The sequence below is a fragment of the Rhamphochromis longiceps genome, linkage group LG10, assembly GCF_057381845.1.
Source record: "Rhamphochromis longiceps isolate RC_006_pf linkage group LG10, R_longiceps_female_GT1.1, whole genome shotgun sequence".
Lineage (NCBI taxonomy): Eukaryota > Metazoa > Chordata > Actinopteri > Cichliformes > Cichlidae > Rhamphochromis > Rhamphochromis longiceps.
Genome location: NC_140566.1, coordinates 19971193 through 19988886, shown reverse-complemented (window position 1 = coordinate 19988886; position 17694 = coordinate 19971193). Strand labels below are relative to the sequence as shown.

Here is a 17694-nt window from a genome sequence, read left to right as displayed (position 1 = left end):
GTAATCTGCGATGTTGCGCAGTCTATGCCGCATGCTCTGTGTGTCACCATGGTGGAAGTGAGACTCCACGCACTCCCGATACCTGTGTTTGGCATCCCTCACCACTATACAAAGCCACTTTTTAGGCGCTCATATTGCCAGTGGCGAGACCAGCATTGTATGTGGCTGTCCTGGTGTTCACTGCAGTGCGAATCAATCCGTCCACCACGGTTTCTGGTTTGGGAGTATCTTGACTCTTACAGTAAGGATGATCTCCCCTGCTACAATGCTAATGAAGCTAACTGCTACTTCCGTAAACTCGCTAATGTCATTGATAACATGTCCTGGTCTACGTGTTTAAATGCTTTCTGTAGCGTAGCTTCTGATTGGGCAGACCAGCATTTCACCTCCCTCGTGACTACTCATCAATATGTATGTTTTGTTTATACTAAGGAATGAGGAAATGGGGTTGTGGTCAGATTTGGATGTGAAACAGTTTTGTTGCCCTACTTGTATGGCGTATAGCAATGGCCCAAAATTCTTTCTCCCCTCATCGGACACGTAATGTGTTGGTAAAAGTTCGGCATAACTTCTCTGAGGTTTGCTTTATTAAAGTCTCTTGCCACAATGAGGGCTGTACCTGGATCTTGGTTTTGAAACGCACTCAGCATATCATGTAGTTTAGACAAAGCCATACTTGTGTCCACCGTGGGGTGGGATAGGCGGTGGCCAAGGTGAACTCACGACACAGGTAAAAGGGGTGATACTTAATTGTCAAGTATTCCAAATGAGGCGAGCAGTCACTGGAGACAGTAGAAATGCTCCTGGCATTGCACTAATTTCTGTTTACCATGAGAACCACCCCTCCACCTTTGGTTTTGTTCAACTCTCCCATTCTGTCCGTACAGAACACTGAGAATCAGTCCAACAGATTTATGGCATGGTCTGGCACAGATGGGGGTCAGCCCTGTCTCAGTGAAGTACAGAATGTTACAATCCCTCAGGAAAGTAACTCTGGCCCTTATGTTGTTCAGCTTTTACCTACATGACTTTGAAAAGAAGATGTCGCTGGACTCTGCAAATGGTTGTTTTTGTAAAATGAGGTCTGCAAAGCCAGACTGAAAATGATCAAGATTCCTTTATTGCTGCTGCTTGGCCACAACCTTTTCTAAAACCTTAGCAAGTAGCAGTAAATATGAATTATGAGACTGGCATGTAGCTATCGAGAAGAGAAGAGGCAGACTTATTTAATTTTTTTCAAATGGGCCGATAGAAACATTTGTGAACCCAGGCCTGCTTACAGCTGACACAAGGGAAAAGAGCACTGCTATAAGTATCAGAGCACAATGTTGCTCTGCTTCTATTTGTAGATAGCCTTCACAAAATAGAGGCTCCCTAAACAAACGATAAAACACACAGAATTATAGAAGATTAACAGAAGCTCTTTACATGGCATTGATTAACTCAGCTGCTGAGAACAACATCACCTTTGTGCGACCTGCATATTTTATTATAAGTGGTTTTATTGGCATACCTAATATTAGATATTATTTTGTCTTTCTGTGTTTTATTTACATTCTTGCAGTGGTGGGAAACACATTAGTGATGATTGTAATAACATTGGATCACATGTTGAGAAGTCCAAAATATATTGCTGTTTTTAACCTTGCATTTACAGACCTGTTAAGTAGCTCTGCTTTGATGCCAAAGGTTCTTGACATTTTTCTGTTAAACCATTATTATATTTCCTACAATGACTGCTTGACTTTCATGTTTTTCTGCTCTACTTTTTATGCGATGCAAACTTTTAATCTGGTTGTATTGTCCTTTGACAGAGTCATGGCTATCATGTACCCGCTGCACTATCAAATGAGAGTGAGCCACAAGCTCATTTTATCTTTGATCGCTTTTTTTCTGGCTTCTTGCCATAACTCTTGTACTCATTGTAGTTGGCCTTCTCACAAGACTTTCTTTTTGTAAGTCTGTTGTTATTCAGAGCTATTTCTGTGATCATGGTCCTATGTATCGTCTTGGCTGCAATGATATTACCCCCAATCGTGCAATTGCTGGTTTGGCACCAGAGAAAAGGACATTAAAGAAACTGATGGACATTATGAACAATGCTGGGCATCCTCTGCACACGGCCATAAACAACCAGAAGAGTCTGTTCAGTGACAGGTTGCTTCTCCCCAAGACAAGAACTAACAGACTTAAAAACTCCTTTGTCCCACACGCCATCAAACTGTTTAACTCCTCTCTGGAGGGGAGAGGGAGGGGAAACAGGAGGACAAAGGAGGGGGGAACAACTAAGCTGTAGTGCCTCTGCACCTCACTGTACAATACCTTGTGCAATACTTTTTGTAAATAGTCAACAGTGCAATAGACTCAATACTTGAAATGTGCAATTCACTTGTATTTTTATTTTTTTATTCCTATTTATTCTATTTATCCCCTTTGTATATTTTATTTATATTTGTCTCTGTATTTATATATGTGTGTGTGTGTGTGTGTGTGTGTGTGTGTGTGTGTGTGTGTGTGTGTGTGTGTGTGTGTGTGTGTGTGTGTGTGTGTGTGTGTGTGTATATATATATATATATAACAGTTCTGTAACTGTAACTTTGGTCGTTGCTGTGCTTTTTTTGGAAGTCGAATTTCCCAGAGGAACCCACCCGAGGGATTAATAAAGTTCTATCTTATCTCTTATCTTATCTTATCTTAATTCTTCGGTTTCCACTGGCATTTATCGTAGGAAGTTACTGCTTTATTGGCTATTCTTTGTCAAAAATTTCTACATTTAGGGAAAGAGTGAAAGCTGTCAAAACCTGCACAGGTCACCTTTCATTAGTGGCAATTTATTTCCTTCCATTTACTGTAAGTGTCACAGAAATGGCTTATGTATAAAGAAGTTTAATAGATGGTTCCAGCAGTTAAAATGTTCTTGCTTGTACGTTTCTGTGGCCAATATTGTAAGGGTGTGTTTATCTTGTCACAAAGAACAAGTTTTGTTACACCGCTATTATCGCGAGGTTTGGGCGTGATAGTATAGGCTGTGAGCCCACGTTTAATAATCACGCTAAGGAGTTCAGCGAGCTCTCTGCAAAGGCCTGGTTAGTCTACCAGCGGTACAAGGTATTTGTCATTGCCATAACTGTATTGTGATATTGTGAAAATTTGTAATGTATGGTGTTCTAATTATTTTATGTTTTAATTTAGAATGCACAAGACTGTAAAGCTATTCTTCTAGGACCTCCGAAGTGGCAGGCGGCCACGAGGTAATTTTCGTTGTTAAAGCACAAGTGTTAATTTTGATAGACTGAAGCGCTTAAAGTCTTTGTGTTTTATGTTTGTAGTTTTCACGGCGTTCAATAAATGCAGCCAAGCGCCCGTCTTGAAGAAGCCGTGCCTGTGTTGTCATTTCGGAGTTACATTTACATTTGTGTATATCTTTGGGAGTATAATACATCCAAATGCTAGAATCATAAGCCTTTCTATTAGCACTGTATTGCCTCCCATGTTAAACCCGATTATCTATGTTCTTCAGACACAGGAGATCAAAGAGTCATTAAAGAAGTTGTTACAAACTAGAGCGCAGTTTAGAATTGCAGAAAAATACTGATAAGGATTTAGGATTCGAAATGATAAAGTATTCCAATATCCTTCAGTACCACTCTACACATCAAATTTTGAATTTCTGGGTATTACAATATGTGCCATTTAAAGGAGCAGTCCCCAACCCCCGGGCCACGAAAGTTGAAGCTCGGGTGTGAAATTTATGGTTTTCGGGTTTTTTATCGTTAACCCAGTTTTCCTGGTTCTTTCCCCGTGTTGTAGTTGTGTGTCTTATTTTGAAAGGAATATTTACACCTTACCATAGCAACCAGATAGCATTAAGGGGCAGAGAGGTGGACGTTTCTCTCAATGTTGTTGGCGCAGTTCAGGAGGATGCTGCTAATAAAGTTACACAATTACACAGTGAATTTCACGTTTATTATTATATTTACAAAGTACCACAAATTTTGTCTTGGTTGTATCATTTTATTTTGTTGTATTTATCTGTGACACCTTAAAGAAGTCCAGACGCTTTTCTCTCCAAGCTCTTTAGACTACCATGACCTGGATGACAGTTTTCGGCTGATGTAAACCACAGGTTGTTCGATCCCCTTGCTGGGTCGAAACAACTGTCAGCCCTTTGCTCAAGGAATCAGTCTACAGAATGAAAGGGCGATCCAAATAGAACTCTATGAGTGTGGTGTAACCGGGCAGAGGGAGAACACATCTGCAAACTACGGTTGCAATCCAGCAACATCTGCTCTCTGGGCTGGTGTGAGATGGTTCTCACAAAGGAGCGAGGATGGAATAGTTAAATATGTTAACTCAGGCCTGAACTCATCTTGATACCAGGCCTCACGAGAAGTAAGCAGAAGTTGTTGATTTACCAGTCAGTCTGCATTCTTACCCTTGCCTACGGTCACAAGCTCTAGATAATGACCAAAAGAATGAGGTCATGGCTACAAATGGCAGAAATTAATCTGCTTTGAAGGGTGGCTGTGGTCTTCCTGAGAGAGAGAGAGAGAGAGAGAGAGAGAGAGAGAAAACCTTGATAATGTCTTCTGGGAATCTCCTACTGCGAGAAGGCCCCAGGGCAGACCGAGGACTTGCTGGAGAGATTACATCTCTCGGCTACCTTGGGAAAGACTGTCCCCGCAGATGTGCTGGAAGTGGTGATATCCATGAAAGATGAATGGATGGTTTGCAACAAGATTATAACATGATAAAATGTGGACCAAGTGAGCCGTACAAATACTTTCTGGATGCACTGTAATCTTTTGCACCAACACATCTGCTTCCTATATGGACTTTTCTTTTGCACTTTTTACTAATATATACATGAAGCAAAGATCAAACGATATATGATTCAACGCACAAATGACTGGTCTATGTATACACACTGTCAGGGCTCTGTGTGCGGGCAGGTGGAAATGTGGAACCAAATGCAGGACTCCGAGACAAAATGTAACTGAAAACCACAGCTTTTATTGCTGGCATGAAACAAAAACAGAAACCAAACCATGAAACCAAACAGGAACACACAGGCAGGATCTGAGGGTATGACGCGACAATGAGCACAGGAAAACACAGGGCTAATATACACAGGGTGGTAAACATTTTTCATGACATTGGATTTACAGCCAGAGGATGTCATATTCCACACAGACAGATGAGGCAAATTCACAGGTTACTTAAACTAAATTAACTTCTGACTTGAAAAGTGTTGATAATGATATTTTATACTCAGAAGGACAAACGGAGGTGGTGAACACACAGTTTCCTCAATACAATTACATGAAAGTGTAGTGTTAGGAGCACTTAACCAATCGGAATTATGGTGATTGGATAGTAAGTTTACTGGCAGGAAAGTGGCTTATTTTACAAAAAAAGTTCATACATTTTCCCCATAGTATATGTTTATGTTAAATGCATACAATGCTGATTAAAAGCTGTGATGCGTGTATGTGTGTGTGTTTACCTGTTTGCACTGCACGGGAGTTTAGTATTAAAAGCATTATTAAAATGCATGAGCTCTTTAAGCCCTTTAGTCAGTAAGATTGAAAAAACCTACTATATTAATAAAGTTTAGCTTACTTCAAGCCAGTAAGGAGAGCTGGCAAAAATGCTGTGTGAGTTGACAGATTTATCACAATTCTCTTATTGAGACATTGGCGAATCTGACAGATTATTATTAGTATTTCATTAAATTGATGTTTAAACAACAGTTTTAGTCTTTTCTACCTACTGCCGCAATAGCATTTAACCTTAATCTGTCTGCTAATTTGCCGTATGGTCAACAGATTAAACTAGAAATCTACATTTAGAGAATTGTTGGCTTTCTCTAAGAGCAACATGACAAAATTAGAGCTGTCAGCGTTAATCTCGTTAAAATGACGTTAACACCTTAACCGCATTAATGCGGCAAATCTCTGTTAGCGAGTTACCACGGATCGCCCTGTGCGTGGGGCTGCACGTCGTCAACACGTTAACGAGCTAACCGCATATTGCGTTGACACTGTGCATCCCCACGCCTTGCTTTACAGGAAACTGATGGGCAATATTTAGCATTTTTCATATTTTAGGATTATATACTGATGTATATAATCTGGAAATTGTGAAGCTGTTTGCAGTCAAGTCAAGAATAAAGTCTAAGAATCTTTATTTATTACCAATGAAAAACAGGGAAAGACAAAGGAACTAATCCTGATCCTTTCTCAGAGATCTGAGGGATATTTCAGGAACTGTGACTCAATTTTCCTAAATGGTTATTAGGCAGTGATTTCATGATTGCTGATCTCTTATCCTGAACATATCATACCACTTCCATGTCCTGAGTGCTAAGGCTAGTTAAAGTAGTTTGGGTGGGTAGTTCAGGGGCTGAGGGTATCTCAGTCAGAGGGACTTTTAGAGGCAAATATAAATAATTTTTTTTAGTTTTTTTTATTTTAAAAGGGTAAAATACTCCCAAACTTATGTTACTTGAGGCTAGTCAGTGTGGATTTCCTGATTCATCTGAGGCACCAGAACTTCCATTTTGTGCCAGAATACAAAACATAAAACTAATGGTTTGCTGGTTTAAGTAATGTCATCTAACACTAAAATTTGATTAGATGAAAACACAGAAAACACAGGTTACAACTTTGTTAACTTTGTTTTTTGTTTATTTTTTCATTCTGACTATTGCGACTGATTAGATCAATTACCAAAGAAAGAAAGAAAAGCACCAGGGTAGAAAAAACATTCACATACAGTACAGTTCTTATACAGCAATGCCAAAAAGAAAAAGAAAATACTCCAGAGACTATTAAATCTCCAGGGGCTCTAAATTCAAACTATTACACTGAATATTATCCAAAGGGACATATTAATAAGCTATTGTTGCCAAACAAAAGAAATTAGTTCCCTGGGTATATTAGAGATGTTCAGATAATCCCTCAGAGAGAAATAACAGACTGCTTTAGGCCTACAGGAAACTGATCTACATTCTGTAGCGTTGTGTTGTAATCAAAATGATTTCCAAGAAAACTGAAACAGCACTGTGGTTGTAACTTACACTTAGTTTCACAATATGTTGGACAGTGTTTGGAGTTTTGCCTCTACGCATCACCATAATAGATATTAAAACAGTCAAGATATGATTCAAATGGAGAGTTTAAGTTTTCATTTAAGAGGTTGTATGAAGTGTTACATTAACTTTTCAGGTATTGGAGGCATTTTTATGTACTCCTGCTTAGATTTAACCTGAATGAATGAGCTCCAGTCACTAGGAGTGCAACGATGTACAAAATTCACGGTTTGGTTTGTTACGATACTTTGGTGTCACGGTTCGATATTTTTTTGATACAAAAAAAATGTTCATGCCTTTTTTAAGTTATTCAAATTATAAATTATTTCTTTTAACTCAAAAGTATAGTTTCTAAATTAAATGTTGCTGAAACAACAAAATAAAAAATAAAAATTATCTGATGGAGAAATCACTCATCTGTGGAAAAGAGTTTATTACAGAGAAACTGCTCTTTCCAAAATAAAAGCTATTTTGTCGACAGCAATAAAAGTAACAATTGCCCTGTCTATCTCTTGCCCTCTTAGAATCATGTGCTAACGGCTGTCTAAATAACTTGGGTAAAGTTTGTAGCATGCGTGTTTATTGTTGTTTTTGTCTGCTTCCACTTGTCTTTGCATTAGCGTGATGTCAGCGTAAATGTGCAGTCATATTCGTTGTGTTCCGACCAATGTAATTGAGCATTGCGTGGCACATTCGACATACTGTTGTACTTTTGTCCACGACGTGCTGAAGTAGAGTCTTACTTAACATGAAAACCAAAACGGTTCCAAATGCCAGATCTGAATGACGGTGGATGAGGTTCAATTTTGGGTAGCGTTGAGGCAGTTGCCATGCTAACTTGAGTGAATGCATATGGGCGGCGCTCAGTGGATCTGCGCTCGACAATGCAGCCTAGGCGGAGTAATCAAACGCAGATCCACTGATCCCTCAACACAGACGGCATCATCAGAAGAAAAGTTGATCAAATAAATTAAAAATTTTATATTGTTCAATACATATGCGTACCGAACCCAAAGCACTGTATTGAACGGTTCAATACAGATACATGTATTGTTGCACCCCTACCAGTCACATATTGATTTATTTAATCAACTGTGGTGACGTAGAGACAAAACTGTGTGTATTTGTCTGATGAATTTTGGGCCTAATTATTGATCTGTGATTGACTCTTTCAGTGAGTTTGTTCACCAAATCACTTGGTATAATACAGTCCCTAGGCCTGAGTTGCCTGAATAATAAGTGAAAAGGCCCTAAAAGATTACAGGTTTACAGAATTAGCATGATCTTACTTTCCATCCTTACAAAGAGGTCTGTGAACTACTCTTCAGGCTGATCCCAGAGGAATCCCACCACAGTGCCACTGTATCTTCTCATTTTCCCCCCACAAGAGGCCTGATCTGTTTTTCTACTCCTAATAGGCTGTTCCTTGGAGGACAACACTGTTGTCTGCTAAACTTGTTATGACCAAACTGACTAATTGATCCTGAGAGGCTTCAGAGAAAAACACAAATATTTATCACACAGATGGCTCAACTTATAATTGTTCAAGAACTTTTTGTTTTTTCTAGTCATTTTAAAGGTGCATTCAGATGCTTCCATCACAGGGGTCTTTCTTACACATCTGACTATGACATTTTGGTTTTTGAGCTTATATCTTATTTATTATTTTTGTGGATTTTTGCTCTGGAACAGAAAAAAAGGCAGAATATAGCAGGTAGTGTTCTTTCTTAAAAGAGAATTTTCATTTAAATTCTTTTAAATAATAGAATTAGTGACTTTTAGATGAAAGCCCGTGCTTCTCTGCACAGGGTCTACAAGGCCTGCAGCAAAACACACAGTCTTGGTAATGTTCATTATGTGGCCTCATGTAGTGTCTTAATTTTGAAGCCAATCCTCACATTAAATCAAAACACATGAATTCCCTTCAGTTTATCTCATATAACTCACATAATATTATACTCACTGACTCAATGCTTTGTAAGGGTCACAATGATCAATCCACTTCTTCATTTTGGGTCCAAAGACCATGGGCTGGCGGGGGCCCTGCTGTAACAAAATGGGAATAAAATTCAGACTTTCCAATTACGCCAAAATGTGCAATACATCAGAGTTTTATATGGTTACACATTAAATCAAGATAAAAGGTGTGACACTTGACTCCACTGACCTTTACGTATTGTGATAGGCCTTGGTATAGGCCCCATTTGAAATATAGTCAACTGCCCCAAATAATTGATGGTAAATTACATTTTCAGAATCAGAATCAGAATCAGAAATACTTTATTAATCCCGAGGGAAATTAGGGTTACAGCAGGCAGCACGCTAATGGCGCATGCGCACTTACAAAGGAACCTTCTGACCAACTTTACACAAACATCACATTGGGCAGACATGTCAGAAGGTAGGCTGATAGGAAAAAACAACGAAAATCACAAGGGGCAAAGAACAGTATGAAAGAAGGGCTTATATGGCTTCTTTTACATGTAGCAGGCTGTCTTGATAAATAAATAACCTTTATAACTGCCACAATTTTGCCTTTAGGCCTAACTTCATTCTTCTTCATTAAACAAGGTGCTGTAAACAATCTTCGCAGATTTTGGACACATCATTTGCAGTTGCTGCAGATTTGTCAGGTGTGCATGTCCTGCGCACTTGCCAGAGATGCTTATTGGACTGTCATCTGGTGAAATCTGGTTTCTTGAACATGACTCTTTGGCATGTTCAAGAAAACAGTTTGAGATGATTTGAGCTTTGTGAGCTTTGGGTGGTACGAAGGGCCCCAAAGTGTGACAAGAAAATATCCCGGCACAATTACAGCACTAGCAGCCTGAACCATTGATACAAGGCAGAATAGATTCATGCTTTTATGTTGTTTAAAAAAAATTCTGACCCTACAATCCACATGTCAGAGCAGAAATTGAGACACTGAGAAATTGAGATGTTTTATAAACACATGTGCATAAGGACATTTATTTCAACTTTCACACTTATCAGGATCATTGCATAATTTGCAATTATGGTGTGATGATGACCTGGTTTGACCTCCAATGGAAAGAAAATGGTTCAGGCTGCTGGTGCTGTAATTGTCCCTTGAACCAAACATGTTGAAAAACAGCTGAAAGAAGCCTACACTCATAACAGACTTGTGTGCTTGATTTTTGTAGAGGGCCTGTCTGTGTGGCATACAAGAAATGGAAGATGTGTTAAAGATGATGAAGTAAAGAAAAAAGGAAAATAACGGTTGCCCTGAGGGTAGTGGGAGGGATGAGGACAGAGTGTGTTAGAAAACTGAGACAAAAATAATATCACAATGTAAAGTTTTTGTTTTAAATACCATAGAAATCATAAATTCTTAAATAAAAATGAAGAAACTGATGAACATTTAAGGCTGATAGCTGAACTCTTTTAAACCATGAAAGTAATTGTAGACTACAGTATGTTGAAAATTAAATTGAATTGTGCAGACTTATAAGCATATTTATGAAATGTGGTGTAATTGCTCAGTTTATGACCACTAGGGCTGGTCCATATTATAACGTTCATGGTAATACCGGTACAATGTTTGGCAACGATAAGAAAATAAAATATTACGATAGAATATGGGTAAAACGCGCATGCGCAGTGCTTTTGTTTTCATACGCACATGGCCAAAAAAGCAAGGCGGCAATGGAGAATGAGAAGGGGGAAAGGGGATTGTTGAGTGAAACGGATGAACCAGAATTGGTTTGTAAAAATGGTGCAACTTCAATGATGTGGAACTGCTTTGGTGTTTGTCTGTCAGATACCCACCAAAGCACATTTTTTTGTGGAAGATGCAAGCGGGCCGTCGTTATTGCCATATTTGTCGGACTAAGGTGCTCGTAAATCTGGGAGTAATCTGGGTCCAAAACGGTCTGAAAGGTCTGAAAATGGTAACTGGTAAATGGCCTGTATTTGTATACTGCTTTACTTAGTCCCTAAAGACCCCAAAGCACTTTACACATTCAGTCATCCACCGATTCACACACACATTCACACACTGGTGATGGCAAGCTACATTGTAGCCACAGCCGCCCTGGGGCGCACTGACAGAGGCGAGGCTGCCGGACACTGGCGCCACCGGGCCCTCTGACCACCACCAGTAGGCAACGGGTGAAGTATCTTGCCCAAGGACAGAATGACCAAGACTGTCGGAGCCAGGGCTCAAACCGATTGCAAGACGAACTGCCAACTCCTTAGCCACGATCGCCCCAAAACTGTCTAAATTCTTTCAACTTTAATAAAATGACCTGCTTTACCAGGTGTAACACGTAAGTTTAACATCCACGCATCCGTGAAAACAGAATTCATTACATTTAACGGAGTTAGAAGTTAGTAGGAAGTTAGCTCGCTAGTTTCGCTAGTTACCTAAGCATGATATACCATGTTCTGACGGAGAGATTTCTGAAAAAATTCAAACGTACGGCTCTGCTATCACTTCCAACATAAATGAAGACAGGAAACTAAACAGCAGTGACGTTTGTAGGGTTACTGAAGTTGGGCTAGGTGGTATATAATGATGACCAACTTGAACGCTAGCGAAACAGCTATGTTAGCATGACATAAACAGTGAAGCTGCAGGATGAACGCTAACACTTTTCCACTCGATAAAAGTTAGTGTGAGGGTTCCTGATGGTTAGAGACAAATGCAATTGCATGGCAGGGTGCTGTAAACGGACCAAACTTCAGTCAGAAGAACAACTGAGATAATCCATTCATAGTACGAAGTTAGTCATTAATATACTGCAACAACATGAGAATAGAGCAGCTGTGACAGAATACAGCATTTTAATGAATCAATGGTACAGACGTGGAGGAAGCAAGAAGAAAGAGTTGAATAAAGTTTGATTTAAGCTAAACAAAGCAGTCAGATAATGTGCCTTATAATCCCGTGCACCTTATGGTCCAAAACATACGCATACCTCTTTTTAACTTCAGTGGATATTATACATGGTTATGCTCAGGATATGTCAGCCCATTTCTACTGGAAATGCCTTTTGGTTAAACTTTCAGCAAGAAATTGCATTTGCACTTTTAATATTTTATATAGCTTTAATGCACATGAAAAACAGCTGCTTGTTTAAGTGAAAATAAATGGATGGGTTTTTTGCGCTAGTAAAGTTGTGGAGTTGTATTTTGTCTGGCATTAGTTATATCGTCAGCTATAATGTTATCGCAAATTTTCAAATATATATTGTGAGAAATATTTTTGGCCATATCACCCTGCTCTAATGACCACTGCAGATTGTTGAGCTTAATTATTTATTTAAAAAATGAACAGGGCCCACATTGACTTCTTGTGTACAGTACAGTGTGCATGCAAAATTCAAAACTGGAACAAAGTCGCGGGCTAACGTTAATATTTATTGAAATATATTTATTCCTCCAGATATAAGAATGAATCTTTTCTTATGGACTCAAACACGTTTTGCTGAAAAACTGAATATGGAACAAGCAAAGCTTAGTACTAAACAATATATATATTAGCTGTATAATATAGGGATGGCACGATTCCACTTTTTTATGTCCGATACCGATACCGATATCATAAATTTGGATATCTGCCGATACCGATATAAATCCGATATATCTATTTTTTAAACTGTTTTTGTATAAGTTCAAAGTCAAATTTAAAAAGACAAAACACTAAAGCTATTCTCTTATACTTGCATGCAAGAAAAAGACTGCACCCAAAATATTGCTCACTTCAACAATGCATATCTCTTTATTTAAACTTTAGCACTGTTTAGCTGTCACCACTATCAAAATATCCATCCTGAAAGTGCGCAACATAATGCAGAACTTTAAATGTCGAAGTATTTAAAGTAACATTCATCAAAATAAAAGTGCAACATAATGCAGAACTTTAAATGTCGAAGTATTTAAAGTAACATTCATCAAAATAAAAGTGCAACATTATGCTGAACTTTAAATGTCGAAGTATTTAAAGTAAAATTCAAGTAAATAAAAGTGCAACATAATGCAGAACTTTAAATGTCGAAGTATTTAAAGTAACATTCATCAAAATAAAAGTGCAACATTATGCAGAACTTTAAATCTTGAAGTATTTGAAGTAAAATTCAAGTAAATAAAAGTGCAACTTTATGCAAATTTCAAAACCCCTTTGGTACTGAAAAAAGGTGCAATTTTAGCAGAGCAAACAACATTCTTGTAATAATGCAGTTGTAACTTTTTTTTTCACTTTAACATGAGAGGTAGGTTCTTCTTCAGAAAGATCAACATTTCAACCTTCTCAGCTGTCAGCCTGCTTCTCCTTTCATTAATGATAATGGAGGCTGTACTGAAGAGTCTCTCACTCTCAATACTTGTGGTAGGTGCACAGAGAAATTTAGCTGCTGTAGAAACCAGAGTGGGAAATCTAAGTTTGTTGATTTGCCAGTACAGCAGTGGATTATCTGAGCATTGAATGGTCGGCTCACTAAGGTAAGTTTGCACTTCAATGCGTGCACTTGTCGTGGCTAACTGAGGAACAGGATCTTGAGTGTTTTCCTTCAGGATTTCATCAAAAACACTTTCAAGTCTTCTTTGCTGGCTCCAAGACTGCTGATGTCCCCTCTGCTGGCTCTGAGGAGTTTAATGTAGTTCTCAAAAACTCCATCTTCCTCACCTCTGCCATCAAAGCATCTTTAGCTTGTTTTGAGGTTTCTACACTCGTGAAGTACCTGAAATGAAAAAAGTCCAAACTTGAATATTAAACAATCATTAAATTTATCATTAGTATCATTCAGCAGTGTGATTAAACTATCATTCCTCATTCTTGCTATTTATTCCATGCCCATTATAAAGACCTCAACATACTTTGCTGTACTACTCTGAATCAGACAATACATGTTATAATGCGCAATGGTGGTGTCCTGACTGAATGACAAGTCTATCACAAGTAATCTAGAATGTCCTCACCATTTTCTGACACACTCTCTCTAATGCACTTACACACACACACACACACACACACACACACACACACACACACACACACACACACACACGCACACACACACACACACAAAACAAGTTGATCTGTTAAAATAACATGAGTGAAGCCTTACATACCTGTCTTTATATCTTGGATCCAGCAGTGTTGCAACTGTGTATAGTGGCTCGGATTCCACGTCTCTGAAGCGTCTGTTAACCGCTTCGAGAAGAGTGCCTTTCATTTTCTTTATTCCATCGTCGGCCTCATTTTCTTGGGAGAGCACGCGCTTAAGGACGCAGACAATAGGGATGACATCAGATGCAGATGAGGATGATGCGCTTACCTCCTTTGTTAACTCCTCAAAGGGAGCTAGAGCTGTCAGGACCTTTTCCAGTAACCCCCACTGCTGTGCACTAAGTGTGGCAGGCAGATCATACTCTGCAGAATATGCACACAAGGCTCGCTTCTGTTCTGTGAGGGTCTTGATCATATAATATGTGCTATTCCATCTTGTTCGCACATCTTGTATCAGACGTTTGGGTGACATGTTCAGCTCCATTTGAATGTCCTCCAAACGCGAATATGCCTGTGGTGAGTGTTTGAAGTGACCCACAATTTTTCTGCCCACTGTCACAGCATCACATACACCACGTTGTGCAAGCAGTCCCTCATTCACCACAAGTTGCAAACTGTGCGCGAAGCATCCCAAACTTGCAACACCTAGCCGGTCCATTGCCTTTTTTATATTGCTGGCATTGTCTCGCAAAACAACGTGGACTTTATTCTTCGGAATTTTCCACACATTTAACATTTCCTCCATAGCTGCAGCGATGGACTCTCCTGTGTGTGAACCACGAAACTCTTTGGCCTGCAACACTGCTTTTTGCATTGTAAAACTCGAGTCTATCCAGTGTACAGTCAGGCTTAGCAGGGACAACGGACAAACGTCCGAGCTCCAGATATCAGTCGTCATGCTTAACGTGGGAATTATTTCCAAACTTTCGGAGATGAACTTGCGCACCTGTTTGTACTTGCCTGGGATAGCTTCCTCCGAGATGAAATGCCGGTTTGGCAGCATGTAGCGAGGCTCTAAATGCTCAATTAAGCGTCGAAAACCATCATTTTCCACAACGGAAAGGGGCTGGTCATCAAGCACAACAAATTCAACTATTTTCTCCGTTATCAGCTTCGCTCTATTGCTTTCCGGAGGGAATTTCTCACGTCTCTGAATATTTTCCAAAAGCGTTTGTTGATATGGTACACTTTTCTGCTTAGCTTTGGAGGCCAGGCTAAATTCCGCGTACTCCTTTGCGTGGTGTTTCTGTAAGTGTTTAATCATGTTTGTGGTGTTAAAATTCCCCACACTGCTACCACCTCGCGAAACACTTGCATCGCATAAATTGCATTCGGCAGTCTTGCTTTTTTCGTCTTTTAGTTTGAAATAAGTCCACACTGATGACATGATGGCTCTGAGCTCTCCCACACGATAACCGCTCGATCACGTGACGCATACTGCTCTGACGTGCTAAGGTTATGCATGGTTATACCATGTTAGCGAGTTTTTGAGGTGCTTTTGTGATATTCACTGGATCGGATAAAAATTTTAAATTTCTCTCCGATATCCGATCCAGTAATTTACGTCAATATCGGACCGATACCGATACTGAATATCGGATCGGTCCATCTCTAGTATAATACCAGTAGGCCAGCTCTGATAGTAATTTGGTATGGCTTCGCGGGCCAAATGTACACTCAACAAAAATATAAACGCAACACCTTTGTTACTGCTCCCATTCCCCATGGGATGGACGTAGAGACCTAAAATTCATTCCAGATACACAATATAACCATCCCTCCCAAACAGTGGTCACAAATCAGTCCAAATGTGTGGTAGTGGGCACATCTGCCATATTGAGATAATCCATCCCACCTCACAGGTGTGCCACATCAGGATGCTGATCTGACATCATGAGTAGTGCACAGGTGTACCTCAGACTGCCCACAACAAAAGGCCACCCTGGAATGTGCAGTTTTTTGCGCTATTGGGGGTCTGGGGACCCAGAACCGGTCAGTATCTGGTGTGACCACCATTTGCCTCATGCAGTGCAACACATCGTCGCATGGAGTCTATCAGATTGTCAATTGTGGCCTGTGGAATGTTGGTCCACTCCACTTCAATGGCTGTGCGAGGTTGTTGGATATTCGTGGGAACTGGTACACGCTGTCGTATACGCCGGTCAAGCACATCCCGAACATGCTCAATGGGTGACATGTCCGGTGAGTATGCTGGCCATGCAAGAACTGGGACATTCTCAGCTGCCATCTGCCCTGAACAATGTGAACCATGATTCATCCGTGAAGCGCACACCTCTCCAACGTGCCAGACGCCATCGAATGTGAGCATTTGCCCACACAAGTCTGTTACGGCGACGAGCTGGAGTCAGGTCAAGATCCCGATGAGGACGACGGGCATGCAGTTGAGCGTCCCTGAGACGGTTTCTGACAGTTTGTGCAGAAATTGTTTGGTTGTGCAAACCAATTGTTCCAGCAGCTGTCTGGGTGGCTGGTCTCAGACGATCTTGGAGGTGAACCTTCTGGATGTGGAGGTCCTGGGCTGGTGTGGTTACACGAGGTCTGCGGTTGTGAGGCCGGTTGGATGTGCTGCCATATTCTCTGAAACGCCTGTGGAGACGGCTTATGGTTGAGAAATTTAACATTCAATGCACGGGCGACAGATCTGGTTGACATTCCTGCTGTCAGCATGCCAATTGCACGCTCCCTCATTGCTTGTGGCATCTGTGGCATTTTGCTGTGAGACAAAACTGCACATTCCAGGGTGGCCTTTTGTTGTGGGCAGTCTGAGGTACACCTGTGCACTACTCATGATGTCAGATCAGCATCCTGATGTGGCACACCTGTGAGGTGGGATGGATTATCTCAATATGGCAGATGTGCCCACTACCACACATTTGGACTGATTTGTGACCACTGTTTGGGAGGGATGGTTATATTGTGTATCTGGAATGAATTTTAGGTCTCTACGTCCATCCCATGGGGAATGGGAGCAGTAACAAAGGTGTTGCGTTTATATTTTTGTTGAGTGTAAGTAGGCTGCGGGCCAAATTTGGCCCGCGGGCCACAGTTTGACACCTATGCTCTAGATGCATTTTGGAGATTGATTGTCAGGACACTGACAAGACGACAGAGGATGGTGGAGACAGGGAAATAGAAACAACTGGCAACAAACCTCAGAGCCACAATAGTGGATTTATTTGATCTAGAAATGTGATCTAATTATCTCTGGCTGTTAAAATATTGGGGGAAAAAATGCCAGGATATGTTTTAAACATTTGTTTTGTTTTCCAGTTTTTTATTTCGTTGATTTTCTCTTAATACAGATACTTTGATATATGAAAAACATGTTTAACTCGAAGATTTACATCAACACAGTGTCCATCATAATAACATCTATAGTATAATATCAACTGTGTCCATAATCTTAAGGTATTATATGTGTTAGTATGTGTCTTGACAAGCCCAGTGCTAACCCAAACTCTATTTTTATGCAGAAGGATAATTCACGTATTCGGATTAATACCTATGATAACCTAAATCTCAGAAGGTCAGGGCCCACATATGAATTGTC

General features: G+C 40.0%; 2 pseudogenes; one reads left to right on the top strand and one right to left on the bottom strand.

The window, feature by feature from the left end:
• Positions 1-1428: 1428 nt before the first annotated feature.
• On the top strand, positions 1429-2788 carry LOC146660756 (olfactory receptor 1500-like; annotated as a pseudogene).
• A 10521-nt stretch (positions 2789-13309) lies between these two features.
• On the bottom strand, positions 13310-14403 carry LOC146660755 (zinc finger BED domain-containing protein 4-like; annotated as a pseudogene).
• Positions 14404-17694: the final 3291 nt, after the last annotated feature.